The following is a 17807-nucleotide window of genomic DNA, read 5'->3' on the forward strand; positions in this document are numbered from 1 at the left end:
CCTCCTAACAGAATAAATGGGAGAGATGATGGAAAAAGAGTCTCTCTTTACAGGTCACACCAAACAATAGTGGCTGTTTTGAAAACCCATTGCGGGAACGCTTAGATGGCTCAGTCAGTTGAGCATCTGACTTCGGCTAGGGTCGTGATCTCTTGGTTCTTGGGTTTGAGCCTTGAGTCAGGCTCTGTGCTGACAGCTTGGAGCCTGGAGGCTGCCTCAGATTCTGCCTCTCTCTCTCTCTGCCACTTCCCCACTCAAGCTCTCCCTGTCTCTCTCACTCTTTCTCTCTCTCTCTCTCAAAAATAAACATTAAAACAATAATAAAAAATGTTTAAAAACACCATTCCATCTTGGAAAACATGCTCTATTATGAAACTCAGCTACATTTCTCCATCAAATATTATCAAGATGTGGGTGGAGCTGATGGAGCTAAGGAGTTGATTATGAAAAGCCCACAAAGATACAGATATCCTTTCAAACACTTGGTGCCAATGGCACATCTTCTGTGCTCTATGACATGCATAAATCCAAGAAATATTTTCACTCTTAGAGTGGCTGTATTTTAAAAATGAGTAAGCATATGCTGGTGAAAGCAGTAGTTACTACAATTCATTTCAAAAGCTTTTGGACAGTATCTACTAAAGTCAGGATAAATACATATACCCTATGACCCAGGGTGTGTATCCTCCCAGGTTTGTGTCCCACCAGCAATGAATGTGCATCTTTACAAAAAGATGTGTACAGGGGCACCTGGGTCGTTCAGTCGGTTGAGGGTCCGACTTCAGCTCAGGTTATGATCTCATGGTTCATGGGTTTGAGCCCTGCATCAGGCTCTGTGCTGACAGCTCAGAGCCTGAGGCCTGCTTCAGATTCTGTGTCTCACTCTCTCTCTGCCCCTTCCTCACTCATGTGCACACGTGCACTCTCTCTTTCTCTCTCAAAGATAAATAAATGTAAAAAAAGAAAAAGATGTGTACAATGCATGTCCAGACCAGTGTTCCAAATTAGCATCAAGAGTAAATGGATAAATAGGTTATAGTCTCACAATAGAGTATTATATATCAGAAAAAATGAATCATAACCACATTCAAAAACATGGATGAATTTCAAAAACAAAATGTTGAGTGAAAGAATCTAGATACCAGTGAGTGCACACTGGATATAAATTTCAAAAAATTAGTAGAAACTACTGTGAGGTGTCAGAATAATGGTGGCCCTTGGAGTGTAGTGACTGGAGGGGGAGCCAAGGGGGCCTCCAGATGGTTGTAATGTTCTTGAAATGGGTGTTGTGTATACAGGCTTGTTCACTTCATGAATATTCATTGAATTCTACCCTCATGATTTGTACTTTCCTGTATATATGCTATACTTCAAAACATCATAAAAAAGTGGTAGGCCAGTGTGAGATAGCTTATAAATCAAGAGCAGGCAGAATTACATAACTCAAGTGTCTTTTGTTATTAACCTATCAACTATTTATTGTGCACCAACATTTTCCTGGCACTAAGATGCTCTAGAAGGAAATTTTTAAAAGACGTACAACACATGGGCCCTTCCCCAGATGAGTGTAAAATGTAATTGGGATGACAAGCCAGATGAACCTATTAGAAAATTTCATGGGTCAACATAAAGTTCAAGCACCAATAAGTATCTTTGGAAAAACAAAACAAAACAAAACATTGTCAGTGTTTAGATAGGCCCTGGTTTTCTCCAGCTAGTGACTAAGATCCACTTTCCCTCTATTTCTTTTCCAGTAGCACTTCTTCGACAAGCATTCTCTGACTCATCTCTCTTCTGTACTACCAGAGTGTCCTCAAACAATGCTGGGTAGCCCACACCATGATGAGTTTAATTAATCATGCATTATATTGTTTATTGTACATCTCTACATTTGGTAGGAACAGTTCTGTTAACATCTATATCCCTGGGCTTAGCTCAGACTTAGAAAATTTGCTTGAATAAACAAGAGGAAGAGAAAACATGAGCTGACAATATGAATAAAGACTTCACAAAGATGCCTAACCAAGTCCAATTTTGAATGATGTGTAGGAAAATGAATAACAACTGAGTGACAGAGAATGTCTAAAAAGGTTTCCATGTGAGTCTCCTTTAATTATCAAAATAACCCTATGATACTGGTCATATGATTCCTAGTTAATTTATCCCTCTCTAGTATTCAGAGAGGCTAACTAACTCACTCCAAACTAAATGTTGGTGAGTGACCAAAACTGGAAACTTTAAATGGTTCGGTGGCTTTAAATGACCTATCTTAGGAAAAAGGAAGGCAGCTTAGTGAATGTAGATGTGTTCATATGGATCAGTGGAGCTCCCATACTATTATGTGTATTATTTGGGCCCTGAGAGATCTTCTGAGTGGAGACTGTTTTGTTCCATTAAGCAAACAGTAGGGCATTTTTATTTTGTTTTTAAAGAAGGCAAAATGATTTCTCTAGAGGCCTAATCCATTTGACCATATAAATCCTAGCCAATTGTTAAGTCTTAAAATAGTCTTGTTCATATCTGAAAAGGAGAGATTTGGGTGTAAAATCAATATAAGAAATCAAAGTGCATTTCTCAGATAAAATCTAGGAGGACCCACAGTGAGGAAGGAGCTGGTGTGTGAGGCCAGAGCAATGACTGATCCGGCAGGTGACTGAGTCCTGAATCCCACTACTAAGTGTGCTCTCAACTGCCCTCCCACCACCCCACCTATATGTTGCTAATGTTTCCAAGTGCCTGGATGTTTTGCACACATATGTCACACATGTCTCACTGTCAAGCAGATCAATATATCGATATTTCATTTCAGCTAGAAACCATCAGATGGGTAAAGCTAGGGAAAATAACACACAAAACAATAACAACCTTAGACTTTATTTTATTTAGTCCCCTTCTTCGCAGATGGCAAGTCTGGGGCCTAACCATGTTGTATCAGTTAACTTTTGACACCTAACAAACCATTTAGTGGAAAATCTTGTTGTTGTTGTTGTTGCTTTTAATCTGCATTAGCATACACAGTTCCTTGGAGATTCTTCTGCTCTCATTTAGAACTGGGTTCTGCATCCATTCATGTATGTTTAGTCAGCTGATGGCTAAGCAGGGGTGGGCTGATCTAGGTGGTCCTTACTCACATGAGCTGTTCCCTGGTGTGATCCTTCAGTAGGCTAGCCTGGGCTTGATCACAGAGTACTGGGGAGAATCCAAGAGAGTGAGTGGAAGTTTGCAGGTCCTTTTGAGGTCATTGCTTCTACTATATTTTGTTGGTAAAAACAAGTCACAAGTCCAGACCAGCTTTAGGAGGTAGTGGAATAGATTTCACCTCTTGATGGAAGGAACAGAAAAGTCATATTGTTTAGCATGTAGATAGAGGGAAAGGTAGGGATTTAGAGATAATTTTTTTAAATGATTAAGTGAAATGGAGGGAGTGGTCAAGCATCACTTGGGCCATTAGATGCAAAGGCAAGATCAACTCAGGGTCCCAAGCTGCCACCATGCCTCCTCCACGGTACTGTGGTTTTTTTTGTTTTTTGTTTTTTTTTTTTTTTGAGGGCTGAGGACCTCTCCTGGGAATGCTAGCACACTGGCACAGTGTCAGTTGAGTATAAAGAATGCAAATGGTGCTTGTTTTGTTTCTCCTTCATATTCTCAGGTTTGATTGTTGAAGTTAAAAAAAAAGTTGTTTTTTTTAAACAGACAATATGAAAAACCATAATGAGCGTAGTTAACAATCACATTTTTAGATCAAAATAGAGGGGCCAAATTTCCAGAACTCTGAGGGGTCTGATAAATTCACAAGACAGGCCTCTGGAAACTTAACTGTAAGGAAACTGAAGTAACTTCTTCTCTACAGTAAGGGTGGTATGGTAGGCAGGAAAATGGCCCCCAAGGATATCCACATTCCATTCCTCAGAATCTGTGCATATATTGCCTTGCATGGCCAAAGGGACTTTGAAAATGTAATTTACTGCACGGGCTTTGGGACCTTGAGATGAAGAGGTTCATTTGGATTATTTGGGTAGCCCCAATCTAATCATATGGTCCTTAGAAGTAGAAGAAGAGGGCAAAAGTAGAATCAGAGAGAAATGACATAATAAAGACTCAGCTTCCCCTTTACTGGCTTTGAAGATGGAAGGAGGGGGCTATAAGCCAAGAAGTGTAGCAGCTTCTAGAGGCTGGGAACTCTCCTCAGCTTATAGCCAGCAGGGAAACAAGGATCTCAATCCCACTATCTCAAGGAATTAGTCTCTGCCAACAATATAAAACGGCAGGAAATCAGTTCTTTCCTAGCACCTCCAAAAGGGTCACATGCTCACATTTTACCTCAATGTTGACTGCTGATCTTGACTCTATGAGACTATACTGGACTTCGGATCTATAGAACTATAAGATAATAAGTGTGTGTTGTTTTAGGTCTCTAAATTTGTGGGGATTTCTATGGCAGCAATAGAAAATGAATACAGATAATAAGCCATAACATATATTCCTTCTATGGACAGAAAGTTATTTCTAATTTTCCACTATTAAATATTGCAAATAAACCTTCTTTATTCATATTTAGGTATATATGATGCAAGTACTTGTTTAAAATACATTCTTCCCAAATAGAATTCTGTATCAAGGAATATAAAAAGCTTTATGTTTGGGGACACCTGGGGAGCTCAGTCAGTTGAGTGTCCAACTCTTGATTTTGGCTCAGGTCATGACTCCAGGGTTGTGGGCTTGAGCCCCACATTGGGCTCCTCCCTAAGTGTGGAGCCTACTTAAGATTTTCTTTCTCTTTCCCTCTGCTCCTCTTTCCTGCACTCTCTCAAAATAAAAGTAAGTAAATAAACTTTTTAGGTTTTGCTAGATACTCTCAAATTTCCTCATGACAGTCATTACCAAGTTACACTCATGAACAGTGTGGTCGACTGCCCTTTGCCCCTCACCTTCCTCAGCACTGGATACTGTCTTTCTTGTTCACTTTTTGCCAGTATGATAGGTGAAAGTGCTTTCTCATTATTAAATTTTGTTTTTTCCTGGTTACTAGTGAGTATTTTTCATATCATTATTGCTCCTTGATGCATCTTTTGTAAATTTCATGTATCAAGCTCATTGCCTTCTACTCTGTAACTTAGCTGTTTATTTAAACTCTCTTTTCCCATGAAGCAAATCATCAGTGAATTCTGTTTTGTTACAGAGTCAAAACTTCAGGCTCATGTTTTAATCCCTCCTCACACTCAGCTCTGTGACCAGTGTGTCCCCCACACCTCAAAGCATCCTCTACTTTTTAGCTCCTCCGCTGCCCTCCTGGTTCAGACTTCCATTACTTGCCAACAAATGGCTCTCTGTGCCACTCCCACTATCCAAGTCTCCTTCTTAAATGGAAATTCTGACCCTACTGGTCCTCTGCTCGGAAAACCTCAACAATGGCTGCCCATTGTTCCCAGAGACACGAGATTTCCCAGCTTCACCTTGAAGGCTTCCCTTTCATGGTGTGACCTCGGCTACACTCCCCCTCATCTCCCTTTAATGGTCTACTATTTTCTTACTTTCTTGGATTCTGCTTTTCTTATTTCCCAAGTGATGAATTCCCTTTCTATCATTCAATATCCTTCTTGTGTCTTTCAAGGTATATTTCAAATTTCCTTCTCATAGAGGAAGCTATTTTTCCCACCAATACTTACTAGTAAAAGTTTTAACATACAAAAAAGTTGAAAGAATTGTATAGTGACCTTCCATATATTCCACTTTGTTTCTACCATTAACATTTAACTGTACTTGCTTCATCGTTTATGTAACCATCCATTCATCCATCCAACCATCCATCCATCAGCCAATCCATCTCATTTTGTATTCAAAGTGAATTGCAGACTTTAGTACATTTCTCCTTAAATACTGCAGTGGTGTGTCATTAACCAGAGTTCAATACACTTATAGTTCCCTTTCGAGGTAAAATTTGCATGCAATAAAATGCTCTCATCTAAAGACATCATGTGTTGAGTTTGACAAATGCATATACCTGTGTAACCCAAACCCTACGAAGATCAAAATCAGAAAGCGGCCTTTATACCCTTAACCAGTCACATCCATACCCTAGAGGACACCACTCCTCTCATTTTTTTTTAAAACCATGACTATCCTAGGACATCAAATTAATGCAATTATATAGTATATAAATATATATATATGTATATACTTTTGTGTCAGTCTTCTTTTGTTCAGAAAAATGCTTTGTCAAACGGCCTTGAATAGGAATAACATGCTCATGTCTTACTCCTCCTACTGAATAGCTAACTCTACCAGGCCAGGGCTCTGCCACACACATCTCTGAATGCATTGTCTTGTTAGGTACCCAGCCTTACACAAAATAGGGATTCAATATACATTTGACAAAGTGGAAAGCAGACTTCCTAAGAGAATTGGAAATACTAGAAGAAAACACACTTCCTGTGCTGTGCTATGTTGGACTGAGTTAAAGGAAAAGTAGGAGCACCTGAGTGGCTCAGTCGGTTAAGCATCCAGCTTCCGGCTTTGGCTCAGGTCATGATCTCGCGGTTTGTGGGTTTGAGCCCCGTGTCAGGTTCTGTGTTGACAGCTTAGAGCCTGGAGCCTACTTCGGATTCTGTATCTCTCTCTCTCTCTGAACTCCCCCCACCCCGATTGTGCTCTCTCTGTCTCTGAAAAAACAAAAAAAAAACATTTAAAAAAAGGAAGAGTAAACATTTCTAAGTTCTTACATTTATTGAAAAGTATGTAACAAATATCTGCTTTTCGGGTTGCCTCTTTTCTTTCTGTGAAGGATAGAGGAGTGGATTCCTCAGTACAGCTCAGAGTACCTGCATTATGTGGCAAAGAGCAGCAATCTCCATGTGCAAACTGGCAAAACTATATCTTCATAATCCCTGTAACAACACGGATAGGGAATGTTCATGGTCAAGATCATTGTCTTATATAGAAATCTGGAGTTAAGACTGTAAAGTAAGGGTGGAAAAAAGAGGCTTCAACATATGTTCTACCATTAAAAATCAGATTTACTTGGGGTGCTTGGGTGACTCAGTCAGTTGAGCGGCTGGCTCTTGATTTTGGCTCAGGTCATGATTCAAGAGTCATGAGATGGAGCCGCCTGTCCGGCTCTGTGCTGAACATGGAGCCTGCTTAAAATTCTCTCTGTCTCTCCCGCTGGCCCTCTCCTCAGCTCACACACACTCTCTCTAGAATAGAATAGAATAGAACACAATAAAACAAAAATCAGATCCACACATCTTACAATTCTTATGGGAAATTTCTACAATAATAATTAATAAGAAATAATAATCATACTTCTATGTTAGATTGTCTTTGTGGATAAAAAATGGGCTGGGAGGTTTGAAATATATAAAAATATGGTAAATGGTTCTCACCTTTGGCATCTGGGAGCTTAGGATCTCATGGAGCACAAAGGTCATTGAAAAGGCAAAGTGCCACTGTGGGCCCGATGACATACAAGAACTGATTTCAACCTTCCAAAAGGTACCCGAATCACAGTATTTAGTTCTTTCTTGGTGTAACAATGGTTGATTACTTAACATGATTGGGGAAAATGTTAAGTTCTTTTTTTCTAAAAATGGTCATATATTATTGACCATAAAATCCTACTGCAGTAGCTAACTCTATTTCCCTTGCAGAATTTAGTGGCTCAGATTAAACATTAGCTTCACCATCTGATAATCATAAAGCACATTTGGAGTCAGAAAAACCAGCATGATCAGTTTTCATCTCTGGTGTTTAAATGAGCTTTTTTTTCTGTACAGAAGAGTTCCATTACTTTTTTTTTTAATTGACCCTACTGATTTCCTTTTCACTTTGCTCCATGCCCTCTTCCGAGTTATTATGTACAATGTTGTAGTTTTCTTTTGGTAACTGTTTGCATTTAAGGAGAAAGCAACTTTCCCAAAGGAGGCCTATACAGTAGTTACTGTTGGAATGTATGCTGCAGGATGGGCTAGACTGTACATTCTTTGGAAGAACAGAAAATCATTCACTCTATTCCAGGAAAATTATTCACAGGGGCCTTCACAGAGGGATCTCACAGCGAAGCATGTTTTTTCTCTTTGTTACTCTATTTTTTTTTTCAAATCTTCATGTTTGTGTAGTCATACTCATTAGGAATCAAAGTGATATGCCGTCCTGATTAATTTTTTTTGCAGAAAGCAGTAGAGAGTTCTATGACATTGCCTATGTGGGCAATAAGGAATCCTTAACTTAACTTGCTACTTTTCCTCACTGGGTAAATGATTCCTCCAAATAGTTAATAGCGTGTTGAATTCTGTACAGACAGAAATGCTAATACCTCTGCCAAATATCTACGATTATCAGCTCATTCTTTACTGGCTGGAATCTGACATGAGTCCTCCGAATACAGTAAAGTTGGCCATGGTAGCTGGCAGAGAGGCTTGTTATGTTGACCTTGGGCAAAGCCTTACCTGACAGCAATTCAATAGAAATATGGATGCCAAGACACTGTATCTTTATAAAGAAGAGAATGAAGAGGCTGTTTAAGCTAAGCATTTGCTGTTATACAACTTAAAAGCAAAATTCAGACTACCATGGATGAGCCCCATCCAGTGAGACCCCAAGAGAGACAGACATTATGCTAAGATCAGAGAGGGATATCTAACTGCTCATTATTGTTCACCTCCCTGTGGGGACTAAGAGTATCTAGTGCCTCTGTATTCCATCCAACAGAGTTTAATTGCTGCAAATAGTGATATTTTGGTACAATATGGGCAGAAGATCATGTCTCTAAAGTTTCTCACAGAATCTAGAGGTAGGAATATATTGAATTAAATCAATAGAGGTTTCCCAATGAGGATTAACTGGTAGAACTGAAATCCCCTGCATAAAACATGAAGGAAAAGGGTATCATTTATAAAACAGTGAAAGACTGACTTCTCTTTCAAATACCTGTTAAAAATTGTCAAGACTGAGCACAATCACATTGAAATAATGTTTTTGAAATGTTGGCTTAAATATAATTAAAATTAATTTTACCAGTTTCTTTTTTCTTATTATTTTGAGAGAGGGAGAGCACAAGCACATGTGCATGTGAGGGAGGGGCAGAGAGAGAGGGCAAGAGAGACTCCCAAGCAGACTTGGCACTGTCAGTGTGGAGCCCCACACGGGCCTCAATCTCACAAACTGTGAGAGATCATGACCTGAGCTGAAATCAAGAGTCAGACACTTAACTGACTGAGCCACCCAGGCACCCTACCTCTTTGCTTTTTTAATGTGGCTACTAGAAAAGTTAAAATTATACTTGTGGCCTATAGTGCATTTCTGAAGGACAATGCTTCCAATGGCTTCTTAGCCTGCTATTCAGATTGAAAGAGTAAATCCTCAGTATGGCTTACAAGGCTCTGCATGATCTGAACCCTGATGATCTCTTCAACCACTTGTCTGTCCTACGATCCTTCACTGTACACTCCACTGTCACCACACTTACCTTCTTGTTATTTCCTAAATACATAAAGCTTACTCTCCCTCAGATCCTTTGCACATACCATTCTCTCTAACTGCAAAGCAGTTTTCTGGATTTTCTCATTTGTTGCTCCCTTCCTTCATTTAAGTGAAGGATTGACGCCCTGCTGAGAAGATGCTCTTGTTCACTCTACCTAAAACTGACTCTCATCTTCCTAATGCTCAGTAGCCCTTTACCTTGTTATGTTTGTCCTCATATTATATTTATTGCCATCAGACATTTTATTATATAATTATTTTACAGTATTTATTGTTTCCTTATTTTTAAATATTTTATTAGTTTATTTTCAGTATGTCATTCTAGAAGGTAAGTGCCTTTAAAGAAAGGACAGTGGTATGCTATATCAGTTTGTATTGGGTCACAAGAGCCAATGCTTAAATTCCTAGGAATTGTAACAACTGGTTTTATTTATTTTTTTATTTTTTAACATTTATTTATTTTTGAGAGACAGAGACAGATCGTGAGCAGGAGAGGGGCAGAGAAAGAGGGACACACAAAATCGGAAGTAGGTTCCAGGCTCTGAGCTGTCAGCACAGAGCCCAACTCGGGACTTGAACTCACCAGTTGTGAGATCATGACCTGAGCCAAAGTTGGATGCTCAATGGACTGAGCCACTCAGGGGCCACTATTTATTTTTTAAAGTTTATTTATTTTGAGACAGAGAGAGAGAGAGAGAAAAAACCAGGACGGGGGGGGAGGGGCAAAGAGAGAGAGAGAGAGAGACAGAGGATCCAAAGCAGACTCTATGCTGAGGACAGAAAGCCCAATACAGGTTTTGAACTGATGAACCATGGTATCATGACCTGAGCTATAGTCAGATGCTTAACTGACTGAGTCACCCAGGAGCCCTTTGAGAGCTGGCTTTAAAACATAGTCATTATTACAATTAAATTATATAAGTTTATAATTAAATGAATTATACTGAAAAAAGGTAATATATAGGCTTAATCACTTTTTAATTGCTTTTTTTACATTTTATTTTATCCCTGCACTGGAAGTTATCTTAATCTATTGTATCTATAGTGTGGAAAAATATATAGTGGTGTATGTGTACCCATTTTTTACCAATGTATGTTGGTAACTTAAAATTGGCCACAGTGGACATATTTACACCATGGAAATTGGCAAATGCTGCAAATCAGGGCTCTCTTTTGGGAGGGTTAGAGGAAACCCTTAAACATTACCAGTGCACCATTGGGCAAGACTTTGTGCTTTCACTGCTATTCTCCCAATTTCTGTAGGAATGGAATGTAACACTTATGTATTGTTGAGGAAATATGGATTTAATGGATGGGATTTCACAAAAACAGCAGAACTCTGTAGGCTGAAATAATTCCAGAAGCTGTGAAGAAGGAAATATGTATCTTAAAAGATTTGGAAAATTCAGAAACCAGAGAGGAATGAGCTGTGTGTATTTGTGTATATGTATATGTATGAATGTGTGCACACACACATGCTCATTTTGGGTCAAAGCAATCACCTAAGCAAAGCTAGGAGGCATTTAAAATGAATTTAGAGGCTGGAAATGGAATCATTTTTAGTTCAGAAAGAAAGAGAAGGATGCGCTTGAATTCTGCAGGTGGATGCAGGAATTTTAGTAAAACTCTGGATTTCAGAGCAGATGCACAGATAGACCCACATCCGTCCGGCTGGTGCCAGATCCTCACATCCACCCAGAGGTGGTCTGACTGCCTCTTCTCCTCTCCATCCTGGAAAGGCACCTGAGTTTCCCAGGAGGTGAACACTCAGGTTTTGCAATTTCTCATGGATTGCATCCTTTTAGCTCATCGGTATGTACTCTGCCCATGTGCTAATTCATGCAGATATTTTAGAGGCTGTGAAATATTAGTTTTTTTCAGACTTGAAAGAATGCAAACTCAAGTCACTCTGTTACATTCACAAGCTCACACCCCCTCGGCATCAGCTTGCAGGCCCTTCACTTCCAGGGATATGAGTGTGGGAGAACAATTTCAGCCTTTCTCCTCTAGACTTTGGTTCATTGCGTCGCGCAGACCCCATCCAAGTCCAAAATTATTCAGAGCCCCATTACAGAGAGAGAAGCAGCGAAGAGTCACTAGGAGTGAGAATTCCAGTAAAACCAAAGTGTAAAATGAGAACGTCATGGAACAGGGCTTGCTTTAGTCACAGCTTGATCTGTGTCTCATATGATACAGCCAGGACCAGTTTCACTCTCTCCACAACTCTTCTTTTCTTTTGTCTTGTTTTTTTAAAATTTTTTTTCAAACATTTATTTTATCATTGAGAGACAGAGCATGAGCATGGGAGGGGCAGAGAGAGGGGGAGACACAAAATCCGAAGCAGGCTCCAGGATCTGAACTGTCAGCACAGAGCCCAAGGAGGGGCTCCAACCCACAAACCATGAGATCATGACCCAAGCAGAAGTCGGATGCTCAACTGATTGAGCCCCCCTGGTGCCCTTCTCCGCAGCTCTTAAATAACACATTTCCAGGTTGGCTTTATTTTCAGACAAATGCTTCCCTCACAGACCTAAGTTGACTATGGCTTTTCCAGACCTTATATTTTCTGAGCTTCAAATCCCATAGAAAATGGTGAGAATCTCTCTTCTGAATTTTTGGTGGTGTGTGCATGTGTGTGTGTGTGTGTGTGAACAATTGTAATAACAACTGATACTTAAATACTTTTAATTTGGGATTTACTGCAAATACTTTACATACAGTAACTCCTTTTATCTTTACATCTTCCATGTGAGATGATATTTAGCTTATTAGCCATTTCAGAAACAAAGTGAGGTTAAGACAGGATAAATAACATTCCAAGAATGACTTGCCAAGTGGGGACTCAAACCCCGGGCATCTGGTCCCCAGTGTGATCTCCCAGAAGGCCCTTTGTACGTACCTCATTGGTGCTGATTAGGCCATGTACACCAATCCCTGGACCAATCTCTTTGTCCGTGAGCTTGTGTGGCATCCTCAAGTGGAAGCCCAGAACGGGCTTTCCTCTCTGACCCCACTGTTCCCCCGGAAACACAGAGACATAGTTTCCTATGCTCTGGCCATGATTTCCTGAAGCTCTGGGCAGTGGGAGTGGACCAGTCCCGCCTGCAGATTGATGGACCTGAAGAGGCTGGATCCTCCGAGACCTTGGGAATGGGACCCCTCCAGGGCCAGGCTGAGGGGTTGCTCCATCCTGGTGTAGGAGCTCTTTTGTCTGTCTGACAGCCCTGCCGGAAGAGATCTGTGCTCCCCGCCACGGCACAGGCATTTGGAAACTCGTTGAAAGAAGCCATTTTTGCCAGGCTTTTGAGCGATGCATGGCAATAACCTAGAAGTGGAAAGCACCACTCTGAGAAATGAGAGAGTCACATTTTCATCAAATATGGCCCGTGTCTGGGGGAGGAGGAAGGACAGAAACCACCCCTCTGGCTGTCCAGACCTTTCCACCTCGTCAGCTTCATGAATCTGAACATCAAAGCCTGTGGCAGTTTTCTGTGCTCTGAGTGAGACAGTGATGTAATTCTGATTAAAATAGTTAGTAAGGAATTAATGAGAGGTTATCTCCTTGTCTTCAATCATTTCCTGGTGAGAAGATTCTCTAAGCAGAACTCATTAGAGCTGTTCCTTTGCTGTTACTGAAATTACCCTGTTTTGAAATTACTCAGGGTTTTCAAGAAGCAAACTCATTTCAAGTCATTATTTCTGAATGTTATGACTGTAGTATGAAAAAATTGTTTTATTTTTTAAGCCAAAGATCTAATCCAATCAGGAGGGTTTGAACACTTATTCTGGTGTCTAAATTCCACTGATTTTAGTTTATTTTAGGATGGAGTTTTTGCTGGCATATGAAGGAAGACAGAGACTATTTAAATGGGTCTCCATCAGAGATAGTAAAGGAAGACAAATATATTCTAATCTGTTACAGGAGACTAATTTAGTTCAATCCAGTCTAACAAATACTCAGTGTGTGTCTCCTGTGTCAAATAGAGTATTTAAGATACAAAAACCAAAGATCATTGTTAGCAGCTTGAGCTGTTAAGGGTAAAGACTCTGGAATCACATTGGAAGTTATCGATCTCAGTCTGAACATTTGCCATCTTTTGTCATCTAGGGCAATTAAAATCCCTAATTTTCAGTTTCTTAGTATGCAAATCAGGGATAAATATAACACTTCTCTTACAGGGTTAATATAAGGAATAAAAGAAGAAATCTCTGAGAAGTACTTAAAAGTGTGTCTGGTGCATAGTAAGGACCCACTGGTAATCTGATCAAGGACTTCAAATGAACGTAAAACTAAATAAGAGAACTTACTGTTTGGAAGTTTGACCAAGTATGTGGACCACTATCTGGTCAGGGTCTGTGAACGAATCACATTTTGTTTCAGGTGATCATAATGATTCTCAGGGAAGCTGCTTCCATTAGAGCACCTGGAAAAACAGAAATTACATCCTGGTTTATGAGGAAATTTATCATGCGACCAAGATTGCATTTTCTTCTTCTTTTATTCAAATATAATTAACATACAGCATTGTGCTACTTTCGGGTATATAACATAACATGTATAATATAGATTCAACAGTATACACATTTCTCAGTGGTCATCAAGATAAATGTACTTAATCCCTTTGACTGTTTCACCAAATAGTGAAACCATAAAACTCCTCAAAGAGAACATGGGCAGTAATTTCTTTAACATTGGCCACTGAAACATCTTTTACATATGTCTCCTCTATCAAGGGAAACAAAAGCAAAATTGAACTATTGAGACTACACCAAAATTAAAAGCTAAATACTGAAATAGTTAAATTCCTCCCACCTATCTCCCTTTTGGCAACCACCAGTTTGTTCTCTGTATTTAAGAATCTGGCTTTTTTTGTTTATTTGCTTGTTTTTGTGGTTTCCTTCACTGTGCAAAAGCTTTTTATTTTGGTGTAGTCTCAATAGTTTAAGTTTGTTTTTGTTTCCCATGCTAGATGAGATATATGTAAAAAAAAAAAAGCTGTTTCAATGGCCAATGGAAAGAAATTACTGCTTATGGTCTCTTTCTTACTAACTATTTTAATCAGAATTACATCACTGTCTCACTCAGAGTACAGAAAACTGCCACAGGCTTTGATGCTCAGATTCATGAAGCTGACGAGGTGGAAAGGTCTGGACAGCCAGAGAGGTGGTTTCTGTCCTTCCCCCTCCCCCAAACATGGGACCATATCTAGGAGTTTTATACTTTCAGGTCTCATATTTAGATCTTTAATTTATTTTGAGTTTATTTTTGTATATGGTGTAATAAAGTGATCCATTTTTTTCTTTTGCATGTAGTTGTCCAGTTTTCCCAACACCACTTGTTGAAGAAGTGGCCTTTTCCCCAGGCATATTCTTGCCTCCTTTTTTTTTTTTTTTGGTAGATTAATTGACCATAAATGCATGGGCTTATTTCTAGACTCTACTCTGTTCCATTGGTCTATGTGTCTATTTTTTTGTGCCAGTCCATACTGGTTTGATTACTACAGCTTTGTAGTATATCTTGAAACTTGGGTTGTGACAGCTCCAGCTTTGTTTTCTTTTTCAAGACTGGAGCTTTGGCTATTTAGGGCTTTTTTGTTGTTGTTGTTCCATACAAGTTTTAGGGTTACTTGTTGTACTCCTGTGGAAAATGTTGACATTTTATTTTATTTTATTTTATTTTAAATATTTATTTCTGAGAGAGTGAGTGAGCAAGGAAGGGAGGGCAGAGAGAAAGAGATGGAGACACAGAATCCGAAACAAGCTCCAGGCTCTGTATTGTCAGCGCAGAGCCTGATGTGGGGCTCAAACTCATGAACCACGAGATCATGACCTGAGCCAAAGTTGGAGGCTTAACCAACTGAATGACCCAGGCGCCCCAGAATGTTGACATTTTAATTCAGGATCGTTTATAGACTATACCATGTTGTAATAATTGCTACCTATATGGAAGAAAACATGAGGTTCCTTCCTTACTCCACACACAGACACAAATTTACGTTGAGTTAAAGAGCTAAATGAAAACAAAAATAATAATCTTAGAACAAATGACAGGGGAATATTTTCATAACTTTGGAATATGGACATTCTTAAACAAGATAGGAATCTCAGAAAATATCATAAAATAGGGATAGTTGGCTCTATAAATGGTTTAAGAAATAGAATTGTAAATATACCATCAGTAAAGTGAAAATGTAAACTATATACTGGTTAACATAATTACAACAGAAATGACAAGTAGAATCCCACTGTTTAAAGAGCTCTTTCATATATAAAGTTAAAACCAAAGACAAATAACTCTATATGTATGAATAGACAGTTCAGAAAAGAAGAACTAGAAAAAGTTCAATAAATTTAGAAAAAGATGCTCAACCACATGCAGAAAAATGTGAACTTGAAAATGAATTATGACTTTTTCAGTGATCAGAGTTGTAATCCAATGTGGAGAGACTTAGGGGGGTAATGGAGAGGCAGATGAGAGGATATTGTTACAGATTTCTGGAGGGAGAGTAAGTTACTACTATACTTGGGAAAGTTACCTAGAAATATTGCTTAAAATTAAAAAAAAATTGCTACCCTTTGTCCAAATAAGTCCACAATAGGGGAATTTTGCTTACAGAAATAAAAGCACCAAGAGGTATTGATATATGTATCAGAGTACTGCAGCTTTGCTGAGGGAGAAAATGGAAAGTAAGCTGAAAAATGCATCAGCGATGTAAGGGCTGAATAAATTGTGGTACATATATCCTAGTGAATATTATGCAACTTTTAAAGAAAAGGAGTTAGGGATGTTTACTTATTTTTCTGTCTCCTAAATAAGTCTTTCCAACTCTTTCTTGCTTTTTTGCAGGCTGTTAGCCTCAAAAGGAACTTTTTACTGTGGCTTTTTTTTACATTTTTCTCCACATCAAGCGTAGGAGAACTGTACCCTGGATGGAAATTCACCTGTGAGATACATATTCTGTGTGGCATGAAATTGTTGTCTGAGACATACCGTTGGAAGCGAGAGGGATGGAATACTGAAAGTACATCAGCACTAGTGTGGAGGAGAGCACAGGTGGCATATAAATTATTCACTTAGCCTAGTGGCTTCATCATAAATTTTAAGGTGTGAGGCCTCCTGCCAAGGAGGTGCCTCTTTACAAGACAATGGAAGATTTACCCATACAACTTTGGGTTGTTCTCATGACACCAGAGTTAACGTGGCTGTCTGTCCCCTGGGAACTGCTAGTGGAGGTCATGACCACCTTCTGCACCCACAAAGTCAATATTGTTTTTAATAGTGTCATCTTGGTGTCCTTTGATGACTTCCAATATCTGAACTAACTGATTCATGCTGTCATTTCTACACATATTTAAGTAACTGGTTGTATCATGCACTATTCTGGACACTGGAGATAGAGCAGTGAACCAAACAGACCAATTCTCTGCTCTTATGAAGTTTATATTCTAATTAGGGGCCAAAGAGGAGAACAGACAATTGACAAATAAATAAGTGGATATAAAGAGGGATGATAAGTACATAAGGAAAATAAAGCTGGTAAGAAGATAGGAGAGTACATATACACATGTGTGCATGTGTGTAGGCTACTTTCAATAGCGTGGTTAGAGAAGGCTTTTCAGCAGAAGCGACATCTCAGCAGGATGCTGCCTTAGGAAGAATGTGAAGTCTTGGTGCCTCCAGGGAAAGGAGGTTTCAGGTAGAGGGAAGGGGAGTGAACTGTTCCAAGCCAGGAGAGAGAGAGAGTGTGTGTGTGTGTGTGTGTGTGTGTGTGTGTGTGTGTATCTTCCCAGGAAGGGAGAGTCACCTGGTATACCCAGAGCAGAGGGAGGGGACTGGGCAGCTTAAGGAAATAGACCCACGGAGGCAGCAAGGGCCAGACCACTGACATCACTCTGGCTGTGATGAGGATTGTGCATTTCACTCTGCTTGAAGCCACCCCAGGTTTTGAGCAGGAGGCTGGTGAAATCTCACTTAATGTTTTAACAAGGGTCGCTCTGGCTGCTGTGAAAAGAACAGACAAGAGGAAGCAAGGATGGAAGCAGGAATCTTTTTTTTTTAATTTAAAAATTTTATTTATTTATTTTTTTACCTTATAAAGTTTCATGTTTTTTAACATATGCAATTATTTTTCATCATTTACAATACAGTAGTTGCAATGACACTCCAAACAGAAAAGCAAAGTAAAAAATCAAAACACCAACTTCTGTTTCATGTAATTAGACTTATACAGAAATTAGAAGGTTAAGTAACAACTAGTTAATCACCTAATTTCACAGCTATCTGAAGTGGCAATCGTTATATAGCAGCTTATCTATGATACATTCAAGAT

This window comes from Suricata suricatta, chromosome 12, assembly GCF_006229205.1.
Source record: "Suricata suricatta isolate VVHF042 chromosome 12, meerkat_22Aug2017_6uvM2_HiC, whole genome shotgun sequence".
NCBI classification, from domain to species: Eukaryota; Metazoa; Chordata; class Mammalia; order Carnivora; family Herpestidae; genus Suricata; species Suricata suricatta.